The sequence below is a fragment of the Phyllobates terribilis genome, unplaced genomic scaffold (assembly GCF_046119375.1).
Source record: "Phyllobates terribilis strain yellow unplaced genomic scaffold, ASM4611937v1 Scaffold_9__5_contigs__length_417890890, whole genome shotgun sequence".
NCBI lineage: Eukaryota > Metazoa > Chordata > Amphibia > Anura > Dendrobatidae > Phyllobates > Phyllobates terribilis.
In genome coordinates, this window is record NW_027362769.1 from 171962188 (window position 1) to 171974399 (window position 12212).

The 12212-nt window shown below is 48.7% G+C and overlaps 4 non-coding genes across 4 annotated transcripts; all 4 read left to right on the forward strand.

Annotated features, from left to right (window-relative positions):
* Positions 1-659: 659 nt before the first annotated feature.
* LOC141162742 (small nucleolar RNA SNORD89) lies at positions 660-770 on the forward strand. Its single transcript, XR_012250809.1, has one exon. It is a non-coding gene; the product is annotated as a small nucleolar RNA SNORD89 (small nucleolar RNA).
* Positions 771-1450: 680 nt separating this feature from the next.
* Positions 1451-1557, forward strand: LOC141162744 (small nucleolar RNA SNORD89). The gene has a single exon (XR_012250811.1). It is a non-coding gene; the product is annotated as a small nucleolar RNA SNORD89 (small nucleolar RNA).
* Positions 1558-3436: 1879 nt separating this feature from the next.
* LOC141162743 (small nucleolar RNA SNORD89) lies at positions 3437-3547 on the forward strand. Its single transcript, XR_012250810.1, has one exon. It is a non-coding gene; the product is annotated as a small nucleolar RNA SNORD89 (small nucleolar RNA).
* Positions 3548-4222: 675 nt separating this feature from the next.
* LOC141162745 (small nucleolar RNA SNORD89) lies at positions 4223-4329 on the forward strand. Its single transcript, XR_012250812.1, has one exon. It is a non-coding gene; the product is annotated as a small nucleolar RNA SNORD89 (small nucleolar RNA).
* Positions 4330-12212: the final 7883 nt, after the last annotated feature.

The window sequence follows — 12212 nt, forward strand, 5'->3', positions numbered from 1 at the left end:
GCAGGAAGCAGGGGACGGGGGTCTGGAGGATGGCAGGGCAGCAGGAAGCAGGGGACGGGGGTTTGGAGGATGGATAGGTGGCAGCAGGCTGGGTTAGGCTGTGGCTGGTGGAGGCCGGGGGGCTACATTCATGGACCCCCATCTATCAGACATGTGTATTTGCAATGTCGCCCATTTACAGTGACCTTGTTGTTTCTGCAGGATGAGGTTTTGCCTCTGGAGATGACAATGAGGATAATTATCTTTATGGGATGTGATCAGACAGTCATCACCAGGATGATGTGGAGCTGGAATTTATGGATCTTGGTAAGTGATCTACTATTGCTGGACTCTGCTGTCTCTCACCACACATGGTCCCCACATCACCCGCTGATCCTTTCACAGTGACTGTCAGCCCTCCTGGGATTTGGTTAGTCGGATCCCCTCCTGTAATATTTGTAGTTCAGTCTTGTGCAGTTTGACATTTTTATTGATCTCGGCCTTCTCTTTTTCCAGGAGTGTCGCCCGGCAGCATAATGTGCCACCATCCTGGGCAGTGTCTCTGGGTGGTATGACTTGTCCCTGGTTACTGTATTACAAGACCCCTGACTGCAGACCCTTGTAGGTGAGCATCTCGTACATGGGTTAGTGACCAGGAAGCAGCCGAACCCTGGGGCAGCACTGGGGGGTGATGACCAAAAAGGCCGAATTGCAGCGTCATCCTGAGCAGTTGACTCTGTGGGAGACGCCATGACAAATCCTCCTGGAGCGAATACATGGCTGACCTCTGCTGCCTCAGGGCTGGGCCTCCTGCTGCAGCCGGTGGAGGAGTCTTGGGGGTGAATGTTTCCATCTTTGGGGGTCTGTGCATATACTGGCAGCACCTTGAGGTTTTCCTGTACAGATGAGATTTCACCTCTTACATAGGAATCACTGGGCTGAGTTGCCGTCTGTCTCTGGGTCTGATGTTTTCCTGGCTTCCTCAGCAGATATCTGCACTGATCGCCGCAGAGCTGTGGACCCCGGAGCTTTCCTTCCACCAAGTCTGTGAGCACAAAGGTAAAATTATCCTTCATTAATTGTCTTGTTCTAGTTGGTGGGGGGGTGTATTTAAAGGGATGTTTCCATCTGGGGCATTTGTTGAAGCATGGAAATATTAAGATGATATATTTTGCTTCATGTAATCATGAACATTAGTGGTTTTTTTTTATACTAAGTCTCCCTGTTTTGTGTCTTCAGCTCCAATGCAGACCTATGTGTCTCTGGTTACTGACTACAAAAAAATCTTGCTTGTCTGATCCCGCAGTCGTGTTCCTAATCTTCCTCTGCTCCTTTTTGGTAACTTACAGAGTAATGCATGTAACCATGGTGTTGCATTGATCTGCATAGGAGCTGTAGACACTGAACATCTGGCGAGTTATTGTAAATGTTCTGTAAGGTTTAAGCTTCACTTGGATAAAACTGAATGAAGGCTGAGGAATGATGACATAAAAGGCCGAATTACAGTGCCCCCCGAGCAGCGCTCTGTGAGGGGCATAATGACAAAAACCCTTGAAGCGAAATCAAACTGACCTCGGCCCGAACTGCTTCACCTGTTAATCTGCACTGCATCTGTGATGTTCATGTGTCTTCTCTCCAACAGGACGGGGCTGATGTAAGGAGAATCATGGGAGCCGCCAAGGAGGCGTCCTGGTGTCCAGAATCTGTGGACTTCCCACATGGCATTCTGATTTGGCTACAAACCCCCCCCCCCCCCCCCCCCCCGGGAATGGCCCCTAACGCCCACTGCGCAGGCGTAGGGACCAGCGGCCGGACCTGTAAAGCTGCGCATGCACCCCACAAATATCAGCGCTCACCGGGAGCAAATTTCAAATACATGGGCGGCACCCGCCCTGACTGAATACGAGGATCACACCTCTGTCTGGAACGAGCAGGTATGATATAAGTATATAAAATGTTATAGATTCATTATAACGCCACCAATTTTAATGAAAAAAAGCTTGTTATGCACATTGCATCACTAACAACGCTATGGGGGCAGTGTTGATAGTAGCTAGGACATGACATGTTCCCTTTAATAGAGAATTGTATGCATTGAGCTCCCTCTAGTGGTGGCTGTAGGCAAAGCCAAATGTGGTAGTGAAGCCTCTGCTATCATTCCACAGGGCTCATAAATGCCTTTCTAGACATCCCTGTGATCGCTGCTCCCACTAGTCATCTAGGCGTTAGATTACGCAGTATCCGTTCAGTGGTCCAATAACCTGATGACAGGTTCCCTCTACTATTGCACTGGCTGTGCTCAAAGTATCTGCTGTTAAAGGGGCTGTCAAGTGTTATCACTTATTCAAAGAATAAGTGATAACTTATGGATTGGTTGGACTGTCGGGATCTGCACCAATAGCCAAAACAGGGCACTCTTATTCCCCTTGGAATGACGCGTTAATGAATGGACCTGCGTTCGCACGTGCCTTCTTTGTGGCTGCTGGGTGTAGCCTCCTTTATGGATGGTGCGGCGGTTGCGCATGTGCATTGCTGCTCAGATCTAGTGATAAATGTCCCAGCGGTGGTGGCAGATGGGGGGGTGGTTGGGCGCAGAGCTGTGGAATGTGTCCATTTTGGCGTAGTCTCTATAAAATGGACTCTGACTCTTAAAATATATAATACATTGGGTGCAGTAGTGCAACGCAGAATGTGCTATAAATGTTTTAATAAGAACTTGGGAGAGTTATGAAATGTCCTATAAATGTCTGTTCTGTTCCTAATCTTGGTTTTCAGTGGAGATGATTGTGCTGCACTTTATGGACGCGCTCAGCAGTCACCGGGGCTGTGGAGTCGGAGTTCTGGTGTCAGGGAAATTGAGGAGTCAGAGGTTTGGCTTACCGACTCCACAGCCCTAGTTGGGCAGAGGACCAGGGGTAGGCTGTGGCGGATGAAGGCTGGGGGGCTACATTCATGGACCCCCATCTATCAGACATGTGTATTTGCAATGTCGCCCATTTACAGTGACCTTGTTGTTTCTGCAGGATGAGGTTTTGCCTCTGGAGATGACAATGAGGATAATTATCTTTATGGGATGTGATCAGACAGTCATCACCAGGATGATGTGGAGCTGGAATTTATGGATCTTGGTAAGTGATCTACTATTGCTGGACTCTGCTGTCTCTCACCACACATGGTCCCCACATCACCCGCTGATCCTTTCACAGTGACTGTCGGATCCTCTCCTGTAATATTTGTAGTTCAGTCTTGTGCAGTTTGACATTTTTATTGATCTCGGCCTTCTCTTTTTCCAGGAGTGTCGCCCGGCAGCATAATGTGCCACCATCCTGGGCAGTGTCTCTAGATGGTAAGACTTGTCCCTGGTGACTGTATTACAAGACCCCTGACTGCAGACCCTTGTAGGTGAGCATCTCGTACATGGGTTAGTGACCGGGAAGCAGCCGAACCCTGGGGCAGCACTGGGGGGTGATGACCAAAAAGGCCGAATTGCAGCGTCATCCTGAGCAGTTGACTCTGTGGGAGACGCCATGACAAATCCTCCTGGAGCGAATACATGGCTGACCTCTGCTGCCTCAGGGCTGGGCCTCCTGCTGCAGCCGGTGGAGGCGTCTTGGGGGTGAATGTTTCCATCTTTGGGGGTCTGTGCATATACTGGCAGCACCTTGAGGTTGTCCTGTACAGATGATGTTTCACCTCTTACATAGGGGCTGAGGCTGAGTTGCCGTCTGTCTCTGGGTCTGATGTTTTCCTGGCTTCCTCAGCAGATATCTGCACTTATCGCCGCAGAGCTGTGGACCCCGGAGCTTTCCTTCCACCAAGTCTGTGAGCACAAAGGTAAAATTATCCTTCATTAATTGTCTTGTTCTAGTCGGTTGGGGGGTGTATTTAAAGGGATGTTTCCATCTGGGGCATTTGTTGAAGCATGGAAATATTAAGATGATACATTTTGCTTCATGTAATCATGAACATTAGTGCTTTTTTATACTAAGTCTCCCTGTTTTGTGTCTTCAGCTCCAATGCAGACCTATGTGTCTCTGGTTACGGACTACAAAAAAATCTTGCTTGTCTGATCCCGCAGTCGTGTTCCTAATCTTCCTCTGCTCCTTTTTGGTAACTTACAGAGTAATGCATGTAACCATGGTGTTGCATTGATCTGCATAGGAGCTGTAGACACTGAACATCTGGCGAGTTATTGTAAATGTTCTGTAAGGTTTAAGCTTCACTTGGATAAAACTGAATGAAGGCTGAGGAATGATGACATAAAAGGCCGAATTACAGTGCCCCCCGAGCAGCGCTCTGTGAGGGGCATAATGACAAAAACCCTTGAAGCGAAATCAAACTGACCTCGGCCCGAACTGCTTCACCTGTTAATCCGCACTGCATCTGTGATGTTCATGTGTCTTCTCTCCAACAGGGCGGGGCTGATGTAAGGAGAATCATGGGAGCCGCCAAGGAGGCGTCCTGGTGTCCAGAATCTGTGGACTTCCCACATGGCATTCTGATTTGGCTACAAAGTGACTTTAACATCCCCATTTATGATCCCCTCTCCCAATCTGCCTCTCATCTACTTTCTCTAACCTCTTCATTCCGTCTCTCAGTTTACTAATTCTCCTACCCATGAAGACGGGAATACTCTGGACCTGTGTTTTTCCAGTCTCTGCTCGCTGGATGACTTTACTAACTCCCCTCTCCTGCTGTTGGACCACAACCATCTTTCCTTCTCTGTTAAGAATTGTCTCCTCACCTGGGACACCCCCACTTACCACACTTATAGGAATACACATACCATTAATACCCAGCAGCTTATGGAAAATCTCCACACATCTTTAGCCCCCATCTCCTCCTTCTCCTGTCCAGACATAGCATTGTCACACTATAATAATACACTGAAGAGCGCCCTAGATGAAGCAGCACCTTCTACACGCAGAAAGAACCGACAGACAACGGCAGCCCTGGCATACAATGCAAACACGCTTTCTTCAGCGTTGCTCTAGGTGTGCTGAGCGTCAGTGAAGAAAATCTCTTTTAGCAGAGGATTTCATCCACTATAAATTCATTCTCAAAACCTATAACTCTGCCCTTCATCTGGCCAAACAATCCTACTTCACCACCCTCATCACTTCAATGTCCAACAATCCAAAATGACTTTTTGAAACCTTAAACTCCCTCCTGAAGCCTAAAGCACAGGCCCCCCACCACCAACCTCAGCGGGGAGGATCTGGACACTTATTTCTCTGAAAAAATCAACCACATCCATCAGGACATCTCAGCCCATTCTCCTCAGTGCCTGGATTCCCTTCCCTGCTGCACTTCAAGCTCACTAGCCATCTTTGAGCCTGTTGCAGAAGAAGTTACCCAGCTCCTCGCTTCTTCTCGGCCTAGAACCTGCAACAGTGACCCCATTCCTTCACATCTCCTGCAGTCCCTCTCACCGGTGGTCACCACTCACCTGACTAAAATATTTAACCTCTTTCTTCAGGTATCTTTCCCTCCTCATTTAAACACGCCATCATAACCCCTTTACTTAAAAAGCCATCCCTGGACCTGAACTGCACGGCTAACTACAGACCGGTCTCTAATCTTCCTTTCATCTCTAAACTCCTGGAACGCCTGGTCCACTCTTTCTCATCCGCTATCTCTCAGATAACTCTCTTCTCGACCCTCTACAATCTGGTTTCCGCTCCTTACACTCCACTGAAACTGCCCTCACTAAAGTCTCTAATGATCTACTAACAGCCAAATCCAAAGGTCACTGCTCCCTGCTGATTCTCCTGGATCTCTCCTCTGCATTTGACACTGTGGATCACCAGCTCCTCCTCACTATGCTCCGCTCTATAGGCCTCAAGGAAACCGTTCTCTCCTGGTTCTCCTCCTACCTCTCTGACCGCTCCTTCACTGTATCTTTTGCCAGCTCCTCTTCCCCTCCTCATCCCCTTACTATCGGGGTTCCGCAGGGCTCAGTCCTAGGCCCCCTCCTCTTCTCTCTATATACACTGCCCCTATTGGACAAACAATCAGCAGATTTGGGTTCCAGTATCATCTCTATGCTGACGACACCCAACTATACACTTCTTCCCCTGACATCACCCCTATCCTAATACAAAATACCAAGGATTGTCTGTCTACTGTATCTAACATCATGTCCTCCCTCTATCTTAAACTGAATCTCTCCAAAACTGAACTTCTTGTGTTTCCCCCCTCTACTAACCTAACTCTACCTAACATCGAAATTACCTTGGAGGGTTCAACCATAACTCCCAAGCAGCACGCCCGCTGCCTCGGGGTCATATTCAACACTAACCTTTCCTTTACTCCCTATATCTGATCACTCACTCACTCTTGTCACCTGCACCTTAAAAACATCTCCAGAATCCGATCTTTTCTCACTTTGGAAACTGCTAAGACTCTTACTGTTGCTTTTATTCACTCTTGTTTGGACTACTGCAACTCTCTTCTGATCGGTCTCCCTCTTACCAAAATTTCCCCTCTCCAATCTGTCCTGAATGCGGCTGCCAGGGTTGTATTTCTGTCCAGCCGATTCACCGATGCCTCCACCTTGTGCCAGTCATTACACTGGTTACCCATTCGCTACAGGGTCCAATATAAACTGATTGCGCTCACCCACAAAGCTCTCCACAGTTCTGCACCACCTTATATCTCCTCTCACCTCAGTCTATCATCCTACACGTGCCCTCCGTTCCACAAATGACCTAAGACTAACATCCCCCATAATCCGAACCTCGCACCTCCGTCTCCAAGACTTCTCTCGTGCTGCTCCAGTTCTCTGGAATGCTCTACCCCAGACTATCCGATTGATGCCTAGCCCCGATGTCTTCAAGTGCGCTTTAAAAACCCATCTCTTTAAACAAGCCTACCACCTCAAATACCCAGTAAACTAACTTTCCCCTGTTCCCTCCTAAATACTATTCAGAATCTGCCCCTTACTGTTCATCTGTTTCTACACCCTCCATGCACACGATAACTGCACTCGGTAATTGAGTATTGCACTTGAACATACAGGCTGATGACCGGATCATACTGCATTATATGATCCCGACTTATTATAATTGCCAGACCTGAAATAATAAGCACTTTCCACCTATTGTGTCCCCCCATTTCCTTGTAGAATGTAAGCAGCGAGCAGGGACCTCACTCCTGATGTAACTGTTAAACTGTCTCACCTTGTATTGAATTTGTTTGTACATGTCCCCGCTTAATTGTAAAGTGCTGTGGAATATGTTGGCGCTATATAAATAAAAATTATTATTATTAAAGTGCATCAGGACATGGGCTACAAACCCCCTGGGAATGGCCCCTAACAGGAAGGTGGACCATAAATGTGGCGTTGTGCAAGAGCTCATAACCTTGTATATGCTCCTCTGTAATGTGAATAAAACCCTTTTATATTTCTTACTATTCACCTGTTCTGAAACTTTTTTTCTATAGGGAGAGGCTAAATAGAGAATTGTGTGCATTGAGCTCCCTCCTCCGCCATCATTCTATTCTACAAGGCTCATAAATGCCTTTCTAGATGCCCCTGTGATCGCTGCTCCCACTGTACATCTAGGCAGTAGATGACTGAGCATCCGGTCAGTGGTCCAATAACCTGATGACAGGTTCCCTCTACTATTGCACTGGCTGTGCTCAAAGTATCTGCTGTTAAAGGGGCTGTCAAGTGGTATCACTTATTCAAAGAATTAGTGGGAACTTACAGATTGGTTGGACTGTGACAGCCGGGATCTGCACCAATTGCCAAAACAGGCACTTTTATCCCTGTTGGGACAGACACACGGCCATATTTCTCGTGTGAGGATCACATCATAAACCTCGTACTGGCCCTCGCCTCTCCTGACCTGACCTTGACAGCTGCATAAAATCCATCGTGTTGTCTCGGGTCAGGAGAGGGGCCGGCCAGTCCGTTCAGTGCAATGCGATCCTTGCACAAGTTATACGGCAGTGTCCCTGCCCTTAGAATGAAGGAAGCGTTGGTGTACATGTGCGACCGCAGGTCCATTCATTCTGTGTCTGCTGGGTGCAGCCTCCTTTATGGAATGAATGCTGTGGTGGTTGAGCATGTGAATTTCTGCTCATATCTAGCTAGGATAAGTGTCCCATTCTGCAGATGTGCACAGGCCCCAGTGGTTGTCGTACCCCCTCCCTGCCCCCCCACAATCAGTGAGATCTCCTTGCCTATGAATTGGTGGGAACAGTCACAACCTATATAAAAACTTTATTTGCTTGGCAATAACTTTAGGCTCCAAATCTATTACATGGATTCTGCAGTTTTTATAAAGTCTCCCATATTGGGTCCCGGAGCACTGCTTGACTCAGACATGAGCCTCAGAGGTGAAGCCGCACCTGGAGTATTTCGAGGCCTCATTTTTCAGTTGCCGGTTGCCTTAAAGTACCAAGACCTGCAAAGGGTTATGCCCATAAAAAGACCCCATTATAGGAGATTACCCTTCTAGTAATACATCATGACCCCCTCCCCCACTCCAGGTGCGATCCAGAAGTTACAGAATTGTGCCATATCCTCCCTTGTTATACAGCATTATCACTGACTCGGATATACGGGGGCTTCCTCTGCCAGGGCGCATCCACTCTGACCGCTGCTGTTTAACCCTTTAGATGCTGCTGTCAATTGCTGACTGCAGCATTTACATGGTTGCAATTGCCGGGCACCGATGGGTTGCTGTGGCCCCCACCATCTTTGTTGTAGGGTCTTATAAGTGTTTTTTATTCTGTGTACACTAGAAGTGATCACTTTGTTTCTTAGGGGGAATGTAAAAATAAAGTACTTTTTGAATAGTTCTAAAATTTTTTTTTTTTTTAGCAAATAAATAAAGGGAACACAACAGAATATAACTCCAAGTGAATCAAACTTCTGTGAAATCAAACTGTCCACTTAGGAAGCAACACTGACAATCAATTTCACATGCTGTTGTGCAAATGGAATAGACAATAGATGGAAATTATTGGCAATTATCAAGACACCCTCAATAAAGGAGTGGTTCTGCAGGTGGGGACCACAGACCACATCTTAGTACCAATGCTTTCTGGCTGATGTTTTGGTCACTTTTGAATGTTGGTTGTGCTTTCACACTCGTGGTAGCATGAGACGGACTCTACAACCCACAGAAGTTTCTCAGGTAGTGCAGCTCATCCAGGATGGCACATCAATGCAAGCTGTGGCAAAAGGTTTGCTGTGTCTGTCAGCGTAGTGTCCAGAGGCTGGAGGCGCTACCAGGAGACATGGAGGCGACCGAAGGATGGCAACAACCCCGCAGCAGGACCGCTACCTCCTCCTTTGTACAAGGAGGAACAAGAGCACTGCCAGAGCCCTGCAAAATGACCTCCAGCAGGCCACAAATGTGCATGTGTCTGCTCAAACGGTTAGAAACCGACTCCATGAGGGTGGTATGAGGGCCCGACGTCCACCGATGGGGGTTGTGCTCACAGCCCAACACTGTGCAGGACGCTTGGCATTTGCCACAGAACACCAGGATTGGCAAAGTCGCCACTGGCGCCCTGTGCTCTTCATAGATGAAAACAGGTTCACACTAAGCACATGTGACAGAGTCTGGAGACGCCGTGGAGAGCGATCTGCCGGCAACATCCTTCATCATGACTGTTTGGCAGTGGGTCAGTAATGGGGTGGGGTGGCATTTCTTTGGAGGGCCGCACAGCCCTCCATGTGCTCGCCAGAGGTGGCCTGACTGCCATTAGGTACCGAGATGAGATCCTCAGACACCTTGTGAGACCATATGCTGGTGCGGTTGGCCCTGGTTTCCTCCTAATGCATGACAATGCCAGACCTCATGTGGCTGGAGTGTGTCAGCAGTTCCTGCAAGATGAAGGCATTGAAGCTATGGACTGGCCCGCCCGTTCCCCAGACCTGAATCCGATTGAGCACATCTGGGACATCATGTCTCGCTCCATCCACCAACGTCACGTTGCACCACAGACTGTCCAGGAGTTGGCGGATGCTTTAGTCCAGGTCTGGTAGGAGATCCCACAGGAGACCATCCGCACCCTCATCAGGAGCATGCCCAGGCGTTGTAGGGAGGTCATACAGGCACGTGGAGGCCACACACAATACTCGGCCTCAGCAGGAGCATGCCCAGGCGTTGTAGGGAGGTCATACAGGCACGTGGAGGCCACACACAATACTCAGCCTCATCAGGAGCATGCCCAGGTGTTGTAGGGAGGTCATACAGGCATGTAGAGGCCACACACAATACTCAGCCTCATCAGGAGCATGCCCAGGTGTTGTAGGGAGGTCATACAGGCACGTGGAGGCCACACACAATACTCAGCCTCATCAGGAGCATGCCCAGGCGTTGTAGGGAGGTCATACAGGCACGTGGAGGCCACACACAATACTGAGTCTCATCAGGAGCATGCCCAGGCGTTGTAGGGAGGTCATACAGGCACGTGGAGGCCACACACAATACTCAGCCTCATCAGGAGCATGCCCAGGCGTTGTAGGGAGGTCATACAGGCACGTGGAGGCCACACACAATACTGAGCCTCATCAGGAGCATGCCCAGGCATTGTAGGGAGGTCATACAGGCACATGGAGGCCACACACAATACTGAGCCTCATCAGGAGCATGCCCAGGCGTTGTAGGGAGGTCATACAGGCACGTGGAGGCCACACACAATACTCAGCCTCATCAGGAGCATGCCCAGGCGTTGTAGGGAGGTCATACAGGCACGTGGAGGCCACACACAATACTGAGCCTCATCAGGAGCATGCCCAGGCATTGTAGGGAGGTCATACAGGCACGTGGAGGCCACACACAATACTGAGCCTCATCAGGAGCATGCCCAGGCATTGTAGGGAGGTCATACAGGCACGTGGAGGCCACACACAATACTGAGCCTCATCAGGAGCATGCCCAGGCGTTGTAGGGAGGTCATACAGGCACGTGGAGGCCACACACAATACTGAGCCTCATCAGGAGCATGCCCAGGCGTTGTAGGGAGGTCATACAGGCACGTGGAGGCCACACACAATACTCAGCCTCATCAGGAGCATGCCCAGGCGTTGTAGGGAGGTCATACAGACACGTGGAGGCCACACACAATACTCAGCCTCATCAGGAGCATGTCCAGGCGTTGTAGGGAGGTCATACAGGCACGTGGAGGCCACACACAATACTCAGCCTCATCAGGAGCATGCCCAGGCATTGTAGGGAGGTCATACAGGCATGTGGAGGCCACACACAATACTCAGCCTCATCAGGAGCATGCCCAGGCGTTGTAGGGAGGTCATACAGGCATGTGGAGGCCACACACAATACTGAGCCTCATTTTGACTTGTTTTAAGGACATTACATCAAAGTTGGATCAGCCTGTAGTGTGTTTTTCCACTTTAATTTTGGCGGTGACTGCAAATCCAGGCCTCCATTGGTTAATAAATGTGATTTTCATTGATGATTTTTGTGTGATTTTGTTGTCAGCACATTCAAGTTTATACAGAACAAAGTATTCAATGAGAATATTTCATCATTCAGATCTAGGAGGGGTTATTTCAGTGTTCCCTTTATTTTTTTGAGCAGTGTATATATATACATATATATTTTTAATCTCCTTTCCTTTAATTCAAAAATATAAAAAACTTTAATCTCTCCATATCTGTAAAGGTCGGGCCTATTAACCCTCACAGTAAAGTAACATTACATCAATAAGTCAGAATCACCATTTTTAAAGGTTTTTTGGTTGCCGCACCTCCCTCCAAAAACATGAAGGCGATAAATGTAATTTAAACCCAAAATGGTTAAAAAAAAAACAAAAAAAACCTTTCAATCTGAGAAACACCCCTGGCTCCTAAAGGCTTTGCCTAAAAGGAAAGGGAGAAAATGCAGCGGCGACCTCTCAGCGACCTGTGATTCCTCTGCGGTCACAAGACTGCGCGGAGGAACACGGCGGAATCTGTCACATAAATAATCAACTCTGGTGTAAATGACATTACTGTGGAGACGGGCAGATTAACCTGTTCTGTCCTGGACAGCCCCTTTAAGGCTCCTGGTGGGTAAGGGGTTAATGCTGACATAATGGAGAATGGTCCAGCACCGGTCACATATAGAAGCCCCCGGAGCTGCGGCCGTTACTATGGCAGCGGCGGCGGCGTCGTCTCCCAGCCCCCTCCTGCCGCCTCGATACTTGGATACATAGCTGTGCCGGCAAGGACCCGCCTCCTCCGGTCACGTGACCTAGCAGAAGCCGCA